The sequence below is a fragment of the Eublepharis macularius genome, chromosome 9 (genome assembly GCF_028583425.1).
Source record: "Eublepharis macularius isolate TG4126 chromosome 9, MPM_Emac_v1.0, whole genome shotgun sequence".
Lineage (NCBI taxonomy): Eukaryota > Metazoa > Chordata > Lepidosauria > Squamata > Eublepharidae > Eublepharis > Eublepharis macularius.
Window position 1 is genome coordinate 80,765,427 of NC_072798.1, and position 15,379 is coordinate 80,780,805.

The 15,379-nt window shown below is 44.7% G+C and overlaps 1 protein-coding gene across 3 annotated transcripts in view; it reads right to left on the reverse strand.

Moving 5' to 3' along the window:
• The window catches only part of FAM3C (FAM3 metabolism regulating signaling molecule C), a 45,813-nt gene that overhangs the window by 18,204 nt on the left and 12,230 nt on the right, over positions 1–15,379 (reverse strand). Inside the window, exon 1 of one of the 3 annotated variants that reach the window (XM_054988421.1) lies at positions 7,882–8,077. The exons of 1 other annotated variant lie outside the window; for it this stretch is intronic. The gene's annotated coding sequence lies outside the window, so the exon portion shown is untranslated. Of the gene's footprint in view, positions 1–6,734; positions 6,895–7,881; positions 8,078–15,379 lie in introns of those variants that run through there. One more of the 3 variants, XM_054988419.1, reaches the window with a different exon arrangement.

The window sequence follows — 15,379 nt, forward strand, 5'->3', positions numbered from 1 at the left end:
AGCACACGTTTACAACATAATAAGGAAAGAGGTTTGTGTTGGTAAATCCCACTATAAACATCAGGGCACAGTTGTGATGCAACAAAATGAACTATACATATCTATCCATGAGTGAAATCTAAAAATGTCTGAAAAGTTTAGGAAGGTGCATCAATACAACAGACCGGCTGTGAGATCTATGTTTGATTTTCTCATATATACCCCCATCCTCAGGCATAATTCTGTTTTCCTTGTATATTGCACATCTTTTGTTATATGAAAAGGTATCACAGAACATTTTTTAAAAAGGAAACACACAGGGTTCATTGTCCAATAAATACACGATGTATCCTGTCTGAATAAATTCACCTTTCCCATCGCAAAGAAACAGAGTTAATACACTGTGAGGTCTATTCATCCGTTTGAGATTGACAGATGCAGGTTATATGAACTAAAAGACTGAAATAAAACCAGTGGTATGAATTTTGCAGAAAAATCAGAATCTGAACACTTGCAAGAGAATTATCTGATACCCTAACAGAGTGCGGTATTTGACTTATAGTTGTAAATACATTTTAAAATTACCCAGTGTTAATTTTATGTTCTAAATTGAAACAGACAATTAGCATTAAAAAACCAAGTGTGTTTTTAATGCATTCAAGGAAACTTAAAACTCTTGAAATTATTTTTACCGGAATAATAATTTAATTTTTTACAACACAGTACAGCATTTGCTTCCTTTATGTTGTTGGAGTAAAAAAAAAAAAACTCAATTACTGCAAACTGCTGTCCCACTAATATTACCATACACAAAGCGCTATAAATGATGTACCATGGGTATGAGTGGGCTCATCTATTTCAACACAATTTAACTTTTCATCTAGTTCCATACCAGACTGGTGATTACAACATAACTTCCATCATACGATAGGAGACACATAAATGAGAATTCCAGCTTTGGTTTACATTGGACCTGCACAATCAATTAAGTGAATTCCTAATTTTATTTGGATCATTATATGCAGGGGCAGCGGGCCTATAGAGGCCAGGCAAGCGGTGGCCGCAGGCGCGAGGTGCCGGAGGGAGCACTGGAGGAGGCTCGGCGGGCGGGAGCGCGCGCCACAAAGCACCAGCCTCCTATCCCTCCCACCCCGCGCCGCTGCTGCCGCCAACACAAGCCCCTGGCCAGGCGCAGCCACCGCGGGCAGGCATCTGCGGCGGCGCACGCAACCGAGCGGGAGAGCTCGGAGGCCGCCCACCGCAGCAATCGGGCCGGCGGCGGCGCGTGCGCTCCCGTGATAACGTCACACGTGACATCATCACGCAGGCCGGTGCGCGCGCTTGCGCTCGTGGGGGTGCCCGGCCGGCCGGCTGCGAGCGAGGTAAACCCTTGCTCCGCCCCTGATTATATGTATCCATGTTTTTATCCCCTACCCTCTCTAGTTTACAAATCAAAGGATACATATATTCTTTCACACAATTCCCTAGGATATTCATTGTGTGTGTGTGTGGGGGGGGGAATTCATTACAACTTTGACACTTCCCAGCTTGCCTAATATTGTATTGGCAACAGCATCCATGCATTGTTATTAATTTATGAAACAATCTTTAGAAGTGGAACATTTTCTGTTGAAAAATAAAGCACTATGAACATTTTTGTGCAGTATCACTGAACAAAACAAAAGCCAACCCCACCACCTTACAGCAAACAACTTGTGTTCAATTGGATACTCTATGGAACTTCTGCATAGAAAATGTACTAATGACACCACTGCTACCAAGGGAACACACACACACACACACACACACACACACACACACTCCATTTGCCTACAAATGTTTTAAGAACTCCATGGAATTTCAACAACAGTAAATGAAATGGCCTAATATTCCATCCCCTCTCCCCAGGCAACAATCCCAGAGAATGCAAGCAGCCATTGTTCACACTTTAAGAAGCAATTTGGATCCCCTTCAGCCCTCAATTTTTACATAGCAAATTCTCTAAATAATCAAAGCAAGCTAACCTTTATCAAGAGAACTGATCCTACATACACTACGTAGAGCACTGGTGAATGCTTCCTTAACCATGAAACACACAGTTCAAAGTTAGAGATGGGCACAATCGGCATTACGATCGAAAAATACCCACGATAATGGCAATCGTGCGATTGGAACCCGGCGGATCGGTGCTGTCCACGGCGACTGATCCAGAGTTCGGGGGGGGGGTGCTTGATTGAGGCTTGATCAGGAAGCCAGACACACAGGTGCCAGCAATCTATTCCCCTGGCAACGGAGCCAGGGGAATGCCTGAGCTGTGTTTGCCCTCCTTCTGTCGCCCTGGAAACCCGAATGGAAGTCCAGCTTGCCTTGATCAGCAGGGCTTCCTTCCAACCACAGAGCAGCAAAGCACTCACCAGTTGAGAGAAGACACCCAGGGGAGGGAGGGGGAAGGGGGTGTTCTGTAGCAATGGGCACTCCAATCTCATCCCTGCAAACCCTGAGAGACAGCTCTGACGGCCAAACACAGAAGAGCGGCCAGACCCCCCCCCCCCGCCCCCTGAGCGGCCACCGTCTTCACCCACCGTTCATTTCTCACCAGCACGCTCCTTTTTGGCCTGGCGGGCAAGCACATGGGGGGTACCGCCGTCGAGCAGCCAGACCCCCCACCCCCTGAGGGGAGGCGGCTCGTCATCGCCTCCCCGTACCCGCCAGGCCCGACAGTTGCTGCCACCACCGACCTTCCCACATAGCTGGGAACAGTGGGGCGCCTCTCCGCTTTGGCCTCCCCGATCCACGGATCGGAAACGGGAGATGATTGGTTTGGATCGCTAGTTAGGGATCGTCGCCGGCGCCGATCCACGATCAGCTTGATCGGTAATTTTTTTTGGATCGTGCCCTCCTCTATTCAAAGTACTAATGTGATTCTCTCTGTTTCATGACCATACCACCTCTGTGGTCTAACTGAGAGCCAAGCTACAAGTGATGCCTGACACGAGTTGGACACTTGTCAGCTTCCCTCAAGTTTTGTTGGGAAATGTAGGCGTCCTGGTCTTACAGCTTGGCTCTCCATTTAATTGAAGTTTACAGAACCCCCTCCCCCCCCACACACACAGCGGAAGGGATGGGGGGGTGCCCAGCAAGAGCCCAACGCCTGCACTCCCCTCCTGACCACGTTCTCCCTCCCATAGACTGCCACTCTGTAAACTCGTGTCAGGCATCACTTGTAGCTTGGCTCTCACTAAAGCTTTCACAAGAATGAAGTAAAAAGAAAAAAATCAGTGTCAACTTTTTTTTCTCCCCAAGAAGAAACACCCCAGCAGACTAGCGATAAGTCAAACGTGCTCTGAAGATGGTCTATAGTTCTGCCCCATTGTTCTAGCTAGAATACAGTGAAGACCCCCTCCTCTCTTCTCCGGGATGACAGTTCAAATGAGAAAGAGGCTGAGTGCACACAACTATTTTCAAAGACAGAAAGCTGGTTCCACAGGATCTGCTGCCAGCAGCCTAGGTTTAAATTAAACACTTTCTTGAAAAGTATTTTTCGTCTCTTTCTACAGTGCACAAACTTCACCTGAAATTCTAGAATACGCAATGACATAAAAAGACATTGTTGGGATACTGCAACAGCCCCTAAAAAGAGATATTTAAAAATCCAAGCAGCCATTTCCATTCAGCTTCCAGTACATAAAAGTTAATTTAAATACATCCATATTTTAATTGTATTTTTAGTATTTTGGTATCTGCCCTGAGCCCGCTTGCAGGGAGGGCGGAATACAAATTTGAAATAAATAAAAGCCATTTATTTCACATTTGCCCATTTGATTAAAATTAACTGAAATGTTAACCTTTCAGCAGTCCTACAAATGTGGTGATAATCAGTATATTTTACAACACCGTTACCAAAGCGACCGTAAATTATTTGAAAACATCCAAGATCTTCACAATAGAGATTGAAAGCCTCTGGCCACGGTTTGCATATTCTTTTAATTCTTCCATAGCACCTGGCAGATTTACAGCACAACCCAGCGTGCTCAGAAGTAAGGGTCACTATGAACCAAACTGCACAAGACACCATATGCATGTTCTCCGAGTATTGGGTCCCACAAGATTCCTTGGGTAGAGAAGTCTTACAAAGAACAGCCACTTGATGTCGTGATTCTCCACTGGGGGGGGGGAGCAATGGAAGGGATTCTCTCTCTCGCTCTCTCTCTTTCAAAAAGCCTCACCTCAGGTTTTCCTCCAGGAGCTGGGGGAGGAGGCATAACTGGAGGCAGGAAATCCAGGGTGGCTTTTTGCAAGAGAGAGAGAATCCCCCCACCATTCTTCATTCTGGCGGAGAATTGGGTAGCGTAGTCTTACAAAGAATAGCCTCTTGATGCGATTCTCCACTGGGGGAAGAATGATGGGAAGGATTCTCTCTCTCTTTCAAAAAGCCTCAGCTTGGGTTTTCCTCCAGGAGCTCGGAGGCGGGGGGGGGATGGAACATAATAGGAAGCAGGAAATCCAGGGTGGCTTTTTGCAAGAGAGAGAGAATCCCCCCACCATTCTTCATTCTGGTAGAGAATTGCATCGTGGATTCTCTCTTTTGCAAAAAGCCACCCTGGATTTCCTGCTTCCTATTATGTTCCATTCCCGCCCCTCTCGCCTCCGAGCTCCTGGAGGAAAACTCAAGCTGAGGCTTTTTGAAAGAGAGAGAGAATCCTTCCCATCATTCTTCCCCCGGTGGAGAATCGCATCAAGCAGCTATTCTTTGTAAGACTACGCTATGCAGAGAATCTTGCAGGACTTGACACACCCCAGACATCTCGTGCATTTTCCCTCTATGTTCAAGGTAAATGAGAATAGCTTGCAGACTTCAGCAGCTCGGAATAACATGGATGGAGACTGATCATGAGCATTTCAATTCCTACTCTATTGCTGACTTAATGGTTCAGCTGGGGTACCTCAGTATGTGGGGACTGTACTCATCATGGTGACAACCGAAGGACCTTCTCAGTTGTGGCACCAAGATGATTGACCTCCCTTCCCAGTGATATTTGTCTGTCCCCTTCTATCACTGTCTTCCATTAGTAAATGGACTTTTTTGCTCTATCTGGTGTTCCCACAGTTGTTTGTCCTTCCTGCTTTGCCGCTCTAGGTTTTGTACACATATTTTAGCTCTGGTTTTACCTGTTTTTACGATACATTTTTATTATGTCTGTTTGAATTGTTAGCTGCCTTGATTGCCTGGACTAGGCAGAAAGGTGGGATATAAATACTGTAATTAGTTAATTAACAGTGATCTCACAGCAATCTGTCAACCTTTTTTTCTTTGCTTTTTCTGATCCCTGTTGCTCAAACCACTGTCAACCAAGCAACCCTGCCTCTGGTCCCTTTGGCAACTGATTCCCATGTTTGCCCAGTACTAACTCTGCCACTTCTCTCCCAACAATTGACTGTACACACTTTGTTTTAAACAACAAAAGTAGCATTTTATTTCTTCCAAAGAAGCTTTCACAAAGAGTACCTAAAGTATTTTATATTTACTTTCTTTATATCCCACCATTCCCCCCAATGGAACCCCAAGTGGCTTACATTGTTCTCCGCTCCTTTATTTTATCCTCACTCCAACCCTGTGAGGTATGTTAGACTATGAGCCAAACTAAAAATGACACCTGACACTAGTTGGACGCTTGTCAGCTTCCCTCAAGTTTTGATGGGAGATGTAGGCAGCTTGGCGGAATGTTGGACAAGTGACAGTTGAAAAGTCCATTGGACAGCAGTCGGAGAGCCAAGCTGCAAGACCAGGACGCCTACATTTCCCATCAAAACTTGAGGGAAGCTGACAAGTGTCCAACTTGTGTCAGGCATCACTTGTAGCTTGGCTCTGAGTGCATGACTGGCCCAGGGTCACCCAGCAAGCTTCCACAGCAGAGCAGGGATTTGAACCTGAGTCTCCCAGATCCTAGTCATACACTCTAACAATTCCATCTAAATACTAACAAATATAAGCTGCCTTATACTGGGGTGGATCTTATCACTCCATTGACATCTTCCTCCAGCCTTACGGAGCCTTCCCCAATGGCACAGTGTACACATACTGGCACACCTTTTTAACTCTTCAGAAATCTACAGTTATTCTACCTTTTAATAACAGACCAAGAATCAAGCGTACCATTTTAGCCATACTACACATTAATGTAGGAAACTGCACATTAAGATAGAAAGGATCAATCTTGACGTTCAGAAAGCATGTACTAGATGGAAGTATTTTTCTTTTATTCTTTTTATTAATTGATTAAATTGAGAGCCAGCAGCGTACAGTGATTGGCATCAGATTAAGATTTGTGAGACCCAAGTTTAAATCTTCACTCTGCCATGGAAGCTTGCTGGATAACTTTAGGCCCATCACACACACTCAGCCTAACCTACTTCAGTGTTGTTGTTGGAAGACAGAACAGTGTAAGCTGCATAAATGAAGTAAGTAAGTAAGTAAGTAAGTAAGTAAGTAAGTAAGTAAGTAAGTAAGTAAGTAAGTAAGGAAGGAAGGAAGGAAGGAAGGAAGGAAGGAAGGAAGGAAGGAAGGAAGGAAGGAAGGAAGGAAGGAAGGAAGGAAGGAAGGAAGGCTTTGCCTTTTCTGAAGCAATCACCCAACACATTTCAGACATTATGCCCAGTTGCTCTATGCAACTATGTTTTCTTTTACACCCATAAAAGAATGCAAAACGCACACACTTCAGTTTGTTCGATTTAAAGTTTAAAAGAGCAAGGCTTACCAGCATGAATACAAGCAGCCTCCAAACCCCTGGTTCTTAAACAGCCCTTGCTAACAGATCGTCCTATTTGCAAGAAAACAGTGTGTTGTGGCATCGCAGATATTACAACAAACTTTGGTTTGCTGGAAACCTGGAAGTCTCTGAGCTATGCATGGGGGAGAAGGAGCAGCATGTCAGCCCAAGGCTCCTTTCTGTAGAGACAAAATATTTATATTTTCCAAACAGGGACCCAAAGTGGCATATAAGAAAAATACATAAATAAACCAAAGCTCATCAAACAAACATGCAAAACAAAACAAGTACATCTCAGGGTAGTCCTTGACTCAATGGGTGGCTTGATTGAAGCCAAGGCCCAACAGTTAAAGGGCCAAAGGCTCAAGTCTGGCCGCACCCAAGTTCTAGAAGGTACCTGAGACATAAAGGGGAAAAGCAACCTGCAAAAAGATGTTACATGGCAGCCAAAGATTTTCCTTATCTTATTCATCCCCACATTCCTGTCCAAGGCTTGGCAGTAAGTCTCAATGGAGTAATTCTCCCTGAAATGAAAGGAGCCAGCTTCTGATTTTTAGAGAAGCAATTTTACTCCTTGTTTCAGCTACTTTTTAGAAAAAAACCTGAAAAATTATAGCTGATGTTCCTCCTGGGGCTTTTCTGAGCAGCAGGAGCTTTTCATCAAAAAGATAAACTGGCGGCAAAGCAAAGAAACATACACCATTCTTCCAAATGAAAACCACAGTGCACTCCTCTAATCAACTATTTGAACAGAGTTACATTTTATTCATTTGGAATTTTAGCCTATCCTGTTTCCAAAGGCCATGGGCTGCTGGTAATTGGAAACACACAAACACGTGCTTAAAATATATAGGAGGCCTGCCACCAACATACCTCCCCGCTCATCCCTGGCCACATGACGTTTGGAGGAATATTGCTTTTTCAAAGATATTCAGGCCAGAGCTTTTAAGACCTGGGGGGGAAGCAGAGGTTTGGGACACTTGGGGTTGGGGCACACCAGAAAGAAGCTGCTCTCACCTGAACACAAAGGAAGTGACAATAATAAGGAGACAGGCTCTAAAAAATACAGGACTCTTTGATGAGCTTTAAGTTCAACTCGCCACACTTCTAATCAACCACTGTCATTCTCACTCACTCGTTTGCCCGGGAGAAGCAGCAATTCTGGCCTCGAGCACCTCAGGCAAGCATCCAAACAGTCAATCAGCATTATTATGGGATGATGGCTGCATGCCCAGCGCAGGTATTCTCTTTCTTCTAGCACCAACAGCTCCCCATCGCATCAGAAGAACACACGCATCCCTGTATGCCCCTACTCAGAAGAACGTCCTCCACACCTCAGTGCAAGGCATGTCTGCAGGCAACTATTCTCTGCTCCCACACATCGTACAGTGTTTACTCCTATGGAAACCCATTGCTACAGCTGTTTGCCTTGAAACTGCCAAGGGGCGTGGAGAAGGTGCAGCTCACCCGATCAGACACCCTTCCAGTTTCAGGTGTAAAAATTGCCTTGTTTTGTAACCAGGACCTTCCTGGAAACCAGTGAAGTTGCTGCAACACTACTGTAATATTCTCTCAACAGTCATAAACATCTTGGACAAAGTCACAGTATTTTGCATTAAGTGGAAACTTCTTAGCAAACTTCAAAAATAGTTCCAATTATGCTCCTGAACACCAACTATTAAGTCTGTTACGATTAAAGTCAGGAATAAATAAGACTGCAAATCAAGGTCTGTTTGTTCTGAGGCCACAGAGATCTTATTCATAAGTTGCTAGAATGGCATGACAATTGTTTCTCAGGGTTCTTGTCTCACGGCATCCTAGTAACAACTGTAAGAAGCAATAGTTCTACTACTGTGTGTTTTATTCTGCTGGTTAATGACCGTATTAAATAATTCAACGTTTAATTAAAAGATGTAAATGCCTGGATCTGTTGGATGGCATGGTTTCTTCTCATACCAGCGTAACTCCCTTACCTTGAGTTCTGGAGCTAGCATGGGGAAACAGCTCATTATTTGGAACACTCATATAGTTCATTCTTAAAGCTATGATCAAAGCTGCATAATACTGGGCTGTACAGACAAAGCTCTCACCACTGGGGTAACATATGAACAGCTGTAATCTGATGGTTATAGACTGGGAATGCTGGAGCAATAATGAACAAAAAAACATATTCTATACAAGATTACAATTATTGATTTCTGACTACAAAATGTGCGGTTGTTACAAAAAAATTATCAGATACAGCAGAATACAGTTTTACACACATAAAACAGAGGATCATGCTGACTCAGTAGAATGGCAACACTAATCCTATGTGTAATGCTAGAGATTAGAGACCAGGAGGAGAACGCTTTGTTAATCAATTCCAACTGCTTTCAGTGAGCATGAGATGCTTGCTCATAAAAGTATCAGGAAATGGAGTTAATTCTCTTGTTATCAGTGAAATCCCAAATCCTGAAAACATTTACAGTAAACTGACAAACCCCTTTGTATTGAAAAGGAAGTAAAACTATAGATCCAGATAGAGCTATGCAGGGGAAATTAAATGCTGTTTTGATTGTCGTACAGTGGGAATCTGTTCATTGCGGCAAAAGACTGAGGTTATGGCTAGAAGATGCCATTTTGTGCTCAGTGGGTAGGAAGCGCTTGCTCCATCCCTGTTCGAGAACAAAATGTTGCTACAGAATTCCAGTATCTAATTCCTCGACTTCTTCCCGGGTGGGCAGGGGCCTTAAAGAGAGGAAAGCACAAGGCCCTGGGTAAAAATACCTAGCGAATGAAAATCAGAAACAAAAGAAAAACAAAACAAACATGGTCCTTTAAATATCACAAAACGATAAATGCATTCATTTCTGAAACAGACTGTAAATGATGCCTCTCTCTCCATATGACTCGCATTATCAACATTACACTAGTGAGATGCCCACTAAAGGCTTAGGAGTATATCTGGAAATATGAACATTAAAATAGGTGGGAACTTGGAAGTAGGAAAGTTCTGCCTACTGCCCTAAGCTGCTTATACCCAGATGAAATAGTAAAACTGTCTGTCATGATCTGGCTGTGCCAGGAAGGCCTAGCAAGGCCTCAGAAGCCTGTTAGCAGTGGGAGTAGGCCTGCCTACAATTCCCAGGAGCCCCTGGGTCATTTTGGCATCCTTTTTCACCAATCAGAACATGGGGGGCTAGTGCTATATAAGCCCTAGAGGGGGAAAGCCTGTGTTCTTGCTCCCAAGGAGCAGGCCTGAGGAGGTTTCTGCTAGGGGGAGAGGCCCTCATCCAGGTAGGGTGAGAAGTCAGGCCTGGCAAACAGAGGGACAGTGAGTTCAGTCCCACTAGGGCCTTTTGTTTATTTTGCTTTCACCCATCTATTGTTGCTAAGGCACCTTGTTTGCTTGATTAACTGACCTCCTTGTAAATAAACTCTTTTGTTTGTTGTTACTCTGCTGGGTCATCACACCTGTTTATTGGCCAAGCTACGGAGGTCAGAAGGATTGAGAGGGTACTCTGGGCCTTCCCAAGGGACCCTAAATCCCAGAGTGGTGGCAGTGTAAGGTGGCTCACCCCACCTGAGGCATGACACTGTCCTTTAACTGTACCACTGCAGAATACAGGTAAGGAATGTCCGGGGTCTGGGTCCCAGCCCCCAGACTTGCCAGGAGGGAGCAGTGGGAGGCAACCGGGAGGCAGTGGCCCTACCTCCTCAGCCAGCGAACCTGCCCACTCCAGGGGGAAGAGCTGAAAGGCCCAAGCCTCAGAGGGCTGGGGGGAGCAGGGGGAGACCAGCCAGTCCCACCCTCCAGGGGGAAGAGAGGGGGCTAAGCAGGACAGAGGCAAAGGGCCAAGGCAGGGGGAACAGGGACCCAGCAGCAGCCCAAACAGAGCCCTTACCAGCCAAGGAGGAGAAGCAGCCACTACAGCCCAGAGCCACACCCTGGCCAGAGGACAGTAGCCTGGCTCAGGAGTTGCTAGGAGCCAAGCCCCTCCAGGTGGAGCTGCCACAGGCATTCTGGGTGAGGAGATGGGTAGCCCCGCCCAGCATCAACGAGCAGGCAGCCCAGAAGCTGGCCAGGGCAGCTCCTCGCAAGCAAGGCCAGGGAAGCTCAGCAGCACAGAAGCTGGCTGGGGAAGCTCCTCGCAAGCAAGGCCAGGCATGCTCAGCAACACAGAAGCCGGCTGGGGCAGCTCCTCGTGAGCAAGGCCAGGCATGCTCAGCAGCACAGAAGCCGGCTGGGGCAACTCCTCATGAGCAAGGCCAAGGAGACCTCAGCTGGGGATGGCTCGCATTCAACCCCACCCTGCCAGCAAGGCAAGGAAGCCAAGAAGGGATTAGTGGTAGGAGGGAAACACCTGAGGGAAGGCACAGCTGGGCCAAGTCAGGAGAGGGAACAAGCCTAGAAGGAGGGAGGGCGGGGAAAGGATACCCTATATAAGGTGGCTAGGAAGAGCTCGGAGGTGGTGGGTGTGAGTAAGGAGTGATGGTGTGGAGTGAGAGCAGAGCAGTGTGAGAGTGGAGGCTTGGAGGAGAGTTCTTGGAGGAGGAGATGATGGAGGACGCAGAGGGTAAGCAGGCCAGGTTGAGCAGGCCAGCGGGTGGACTGAGAGGGAGTCTGGGTGATGTATACTGCCCCTCCTTCCACAGAGCAGGGTCCTGTAGTATCCCTGGCACCCCTCTGATGTCAGGGCCGGCCCAGCTGGGGCCCCGCCAGCGACAAGCCCTGACAAGGAATAACACAGATGAATGCTTTGTCATAAAAAAATGCCATACATGGACAAAACTACCACTTGCAACCTGAAATGGTAAAATCTAGGAACAATTTTACCTGTGTTTGTGTAAATTAGGTCCCTAGGCCTGTTCACATATCAAAGCAATATATATTTAAAAAACTGCACTACATGGCAGCAAGTTTTGGGCTGGGCTCACCTCAAATCGTCATTTTACAGTTTAAAATCTGAGTAAACTTTGCAGTATTTATATCTCTAGGCACACACGTACTACCTATACTACTTGCTGCAAAGAGGAGGCATAAGGTTTGCTCTTGAAGAATGTAGGGAGGTAAAAGCCTGATCTCTCAGCATGTTTTATGTGAAGAAACTCCCAGGTTTACTTTTGTATCCTTCTAGCTCCATGCTGATTCAGTGTTCACCCTCAATCTTAGGGTGTTTCACACACTGCAGTGCAACAAACCTAAGTTTGCTATTCAGCACAGACTCAATAAGAAGCCACACTCAATTAGTTTACCTGTATGCTAATTATTTAAAACATTTATTTATGTCGCCTTTCTGCCCAAATAGGATCTCCAAGGCAGTGAACATCAAAACATTAAAAGGCCTGGAAATGCTGTACACAAACAGCTGCAGAACTGTTAAGTGTTAATCTCTCACAGAATCAGAGCTTTGAGTGACAGGCTACTCCAAGGCATCTGATTGAGTAACATGAGCTGGAAAGAGGAGGGTCTGTTTTCAGTCCTAGCAGAGAGAGATGGAGTGTGAAGAATTGGGAGATGGAGTCCTAAAGGAGAGCAGTTTTAACACCAGCAGGAGAACTTCGGAAAGTTGGCAAGGAGGTTTGGGGAGAAGGTGCAGACTCCCAAACAGGCCAAAGAAAGGGTATAGATTTTGTAAGGAGTCATTTTCCCCACCCTGTCAAACAGGGAGGTAGCTCTGGAGAGTGGAGAGATCCCTCATTGGGTGTGGTTGGAAACTGCCTGTGGGGGCCTTCAGATTCAGTTAACGACTGAAGGAAAGCACTAGTGTGCTAGAAAGTGGGTACCAGCCTTCCTAACCCCCAGAAGAGAAAGAATACTAGTGTGCTTGCGGGGGAAACAAGGGAACCAAAGTCTCAAAACAGAAACCTTTAAATATGTGTAAAGATTCTAAGAACTGAAGTCTGTGAATGATCTGATTTTACCTCAGAGAGATACATATATGTTGAATTACCTCGGAAATTTCAACCCCTGATGCCACCTGACCTTTCCCCTCTTAAGTAAATAAACTAGTTATTTTTGAAATTTTAAAAATGCCTCTGGTGCCATTTCTGTTGTTTAAGGAAGAGGGAGCATCATATCAACCCTTTAGCCTCTGATAGCAGGAGTACCTGAAGCAGGGTCTCCGAAGATGACTGGAGTGGATGGGTAGGTTCATACAGAAGAACGTGATCCTTCAGATATACTGGCCCCAAGCCATACAGGCTTTACAGGTTGATACCAGCCCCATGAATTAAGCTTGGAAGCCAAATGAGAGCCAATCTAGATGGAACAAGACTGGAGTTATATGGGCCCTATGACCCACTCCAGTCAATGTTCTGGCTACAGTATTCTGTACCAATTGTAGCTTCTGGTCAATCTCCAAGAACAGCCCCATGTATACAGCATTGCAGTAATCTAACCTAGAAGTTACCAGGACATGCACCAGAGTGGCAAGATTGTTCTTTCCCTGGAAGGGCTGCAGCTGGCTCACCAGTCAAAGCTGGCGAAAGTTCTCCACTTCCACCCATTGATCCAACAAGATGCCCAGGTCCAGGAGCATCCCAAGGCTACAAACCTGCTGCTTTAGCTGAATGTAACTCCATCCGCAACAGGAAATGTCCCATTTCCTGCATCAGACATTCCCCTGACCAGTAGCACCTCCATTTTGTTGGGATTAAATTATGATTAAACACCTGTTAGTTGCATTTACACTTTAAAAAAATCTTACCCATGAACAAGGACACATACCACACTCAAAGCATCACTTTTCAAAATATTAAACTTGCATTATGTGCTGTTTCATTTTCTGGATGAGTTTCTCCATTTGACATGTAAATTATGCCCTCAGGATGAGGTGGGATATAAACTGCAATAAATCATTGAACAAATGGAATAAACTGACAATTTGCTCACTGTATTTTATGAATGAGTGGGGAAAAGACATACCAAAAAATAGACAGGTACTCATCACACTTTACATTTATTTATAGTAGTATGAGAGAGACATATGCAAATTAAGTAATACGGTTCATTATACTAAATATTTATCATTCAAGTCATTGCAATTACATCATACAACTTATCCTCTCCCACAGGAAAACAGAGTTTAATTGCAGGTGCAGGTGGAAGGAAGTACACAGAAAACTGGGACGGCTTTTTAAAAGAATGGTGTACCCTTTAATTAATCAAAACAAGAATTAGTATCAGGTTATTTCTGAACATACTGGGAAATAACAAGACTGGAACTAACCTGCTATAATGCTATTTACGACCACACAATTATTTTACTCCTATGCTTGACCAGAGAAGAGTTGTCCTTGGTATCCTAACATCTGGTGCTGTCCTCTGGAGGCCATTCATACCACAAAATTTGCAAGTACTAGATCCTTTTCTCCAAAACCCTCATAACAAAAGAACACTATTTCAGGAGATCAAGTATCTCCCATCTGTCAATCTAAAATTTCTACCAGTGGTAACAATTCCAGAGTTCTATACTGTCTCAGCATTAGTAAAGGAAACAGAACACAGCCTTTTCATTAGGCAATCTAAAACAGTATTGAAAAGTTCTTTCCTAACATTCCAACACAACTCCTGGAACAGCCCTAACAACTGTCTCATGTCACCAACTATGCCCACACCTAGCTTTCTCAGCCCCCTCACTTCACAACAAAAATTAGAGGCGGGGAGATGGGCCTGCAATACTAAAGATGCCCTCTAATCTTTGCTGAAGTGCTAAATAATATACCATACAATTTAGCATCCAACAAGCTGAGAATCCATTCCCTTCTCTTACTTGCTGCCCTTAACTACCAATTATTTTCCTCTCCACATCACAAGCAGTTCTGAGTTTGTTAAATTATAACATATTAAGCATTAACTGGCATAATACACTGTTGTCTTTCACACAACAGGATCTGGGAGACCTGAGTTCAAATCTACTCCGCCATGGAAGTTTGCTGATGACTTTGGGCCAGTCACACACACTCAGCCTAACCCACCTCACAAGGTTGTTGTGAGGATAAAATGGAGGTGAAGCGAATGGTATAAGCTGCTTTGGGTCACCCGTGGGGAGAAAGGCATGGTATAAATGAAATAAATAGATAACTAATAGATATACAGTGAAAGACAGAACAAGTATAGGTTAATGACATTTATTTATTTCATTTATACCCCACCTTCCTCCCCAGTGGGCTTACATCATTCTTCTCTATTGTAATGTTTTTCATGTAATATATTTAATTTGGCTTTTATTTCTGCATGCTAATGTAGGATTTTTAATAATTGTTACTGAGTGAATAAATGCAGGCCTCTGATGAAAAGAGAGGCGTTGGATGAGTGAGTAGAGTGTGATATGATTGGAGGGTAGATGTACCCTAGAGGGTGGAGGGAACTGCAGTTTTGAGTTACAGAGCTTAGAAAAAGCTTTTCAGTCAGTCTTTGAATGTCTCAGAGAAAAGATTCTGTCTCAGTCAAGCAAACTGTGTGTGTCTGGGGCAGTCTATCAATATCTAAGAGATTATTCTATCTAGGTTAAGCAAGTTGAATGGGAAGGCCTGAGTGAATCTATGTCTGTGTGGATGAGACGAGAGTTTATTCTGTTAGTGAAGATCTGTGTGGAGAATTAGTCTGTGTGACTGAGTCTGTGAAGATATATATATTCAAGAATCTT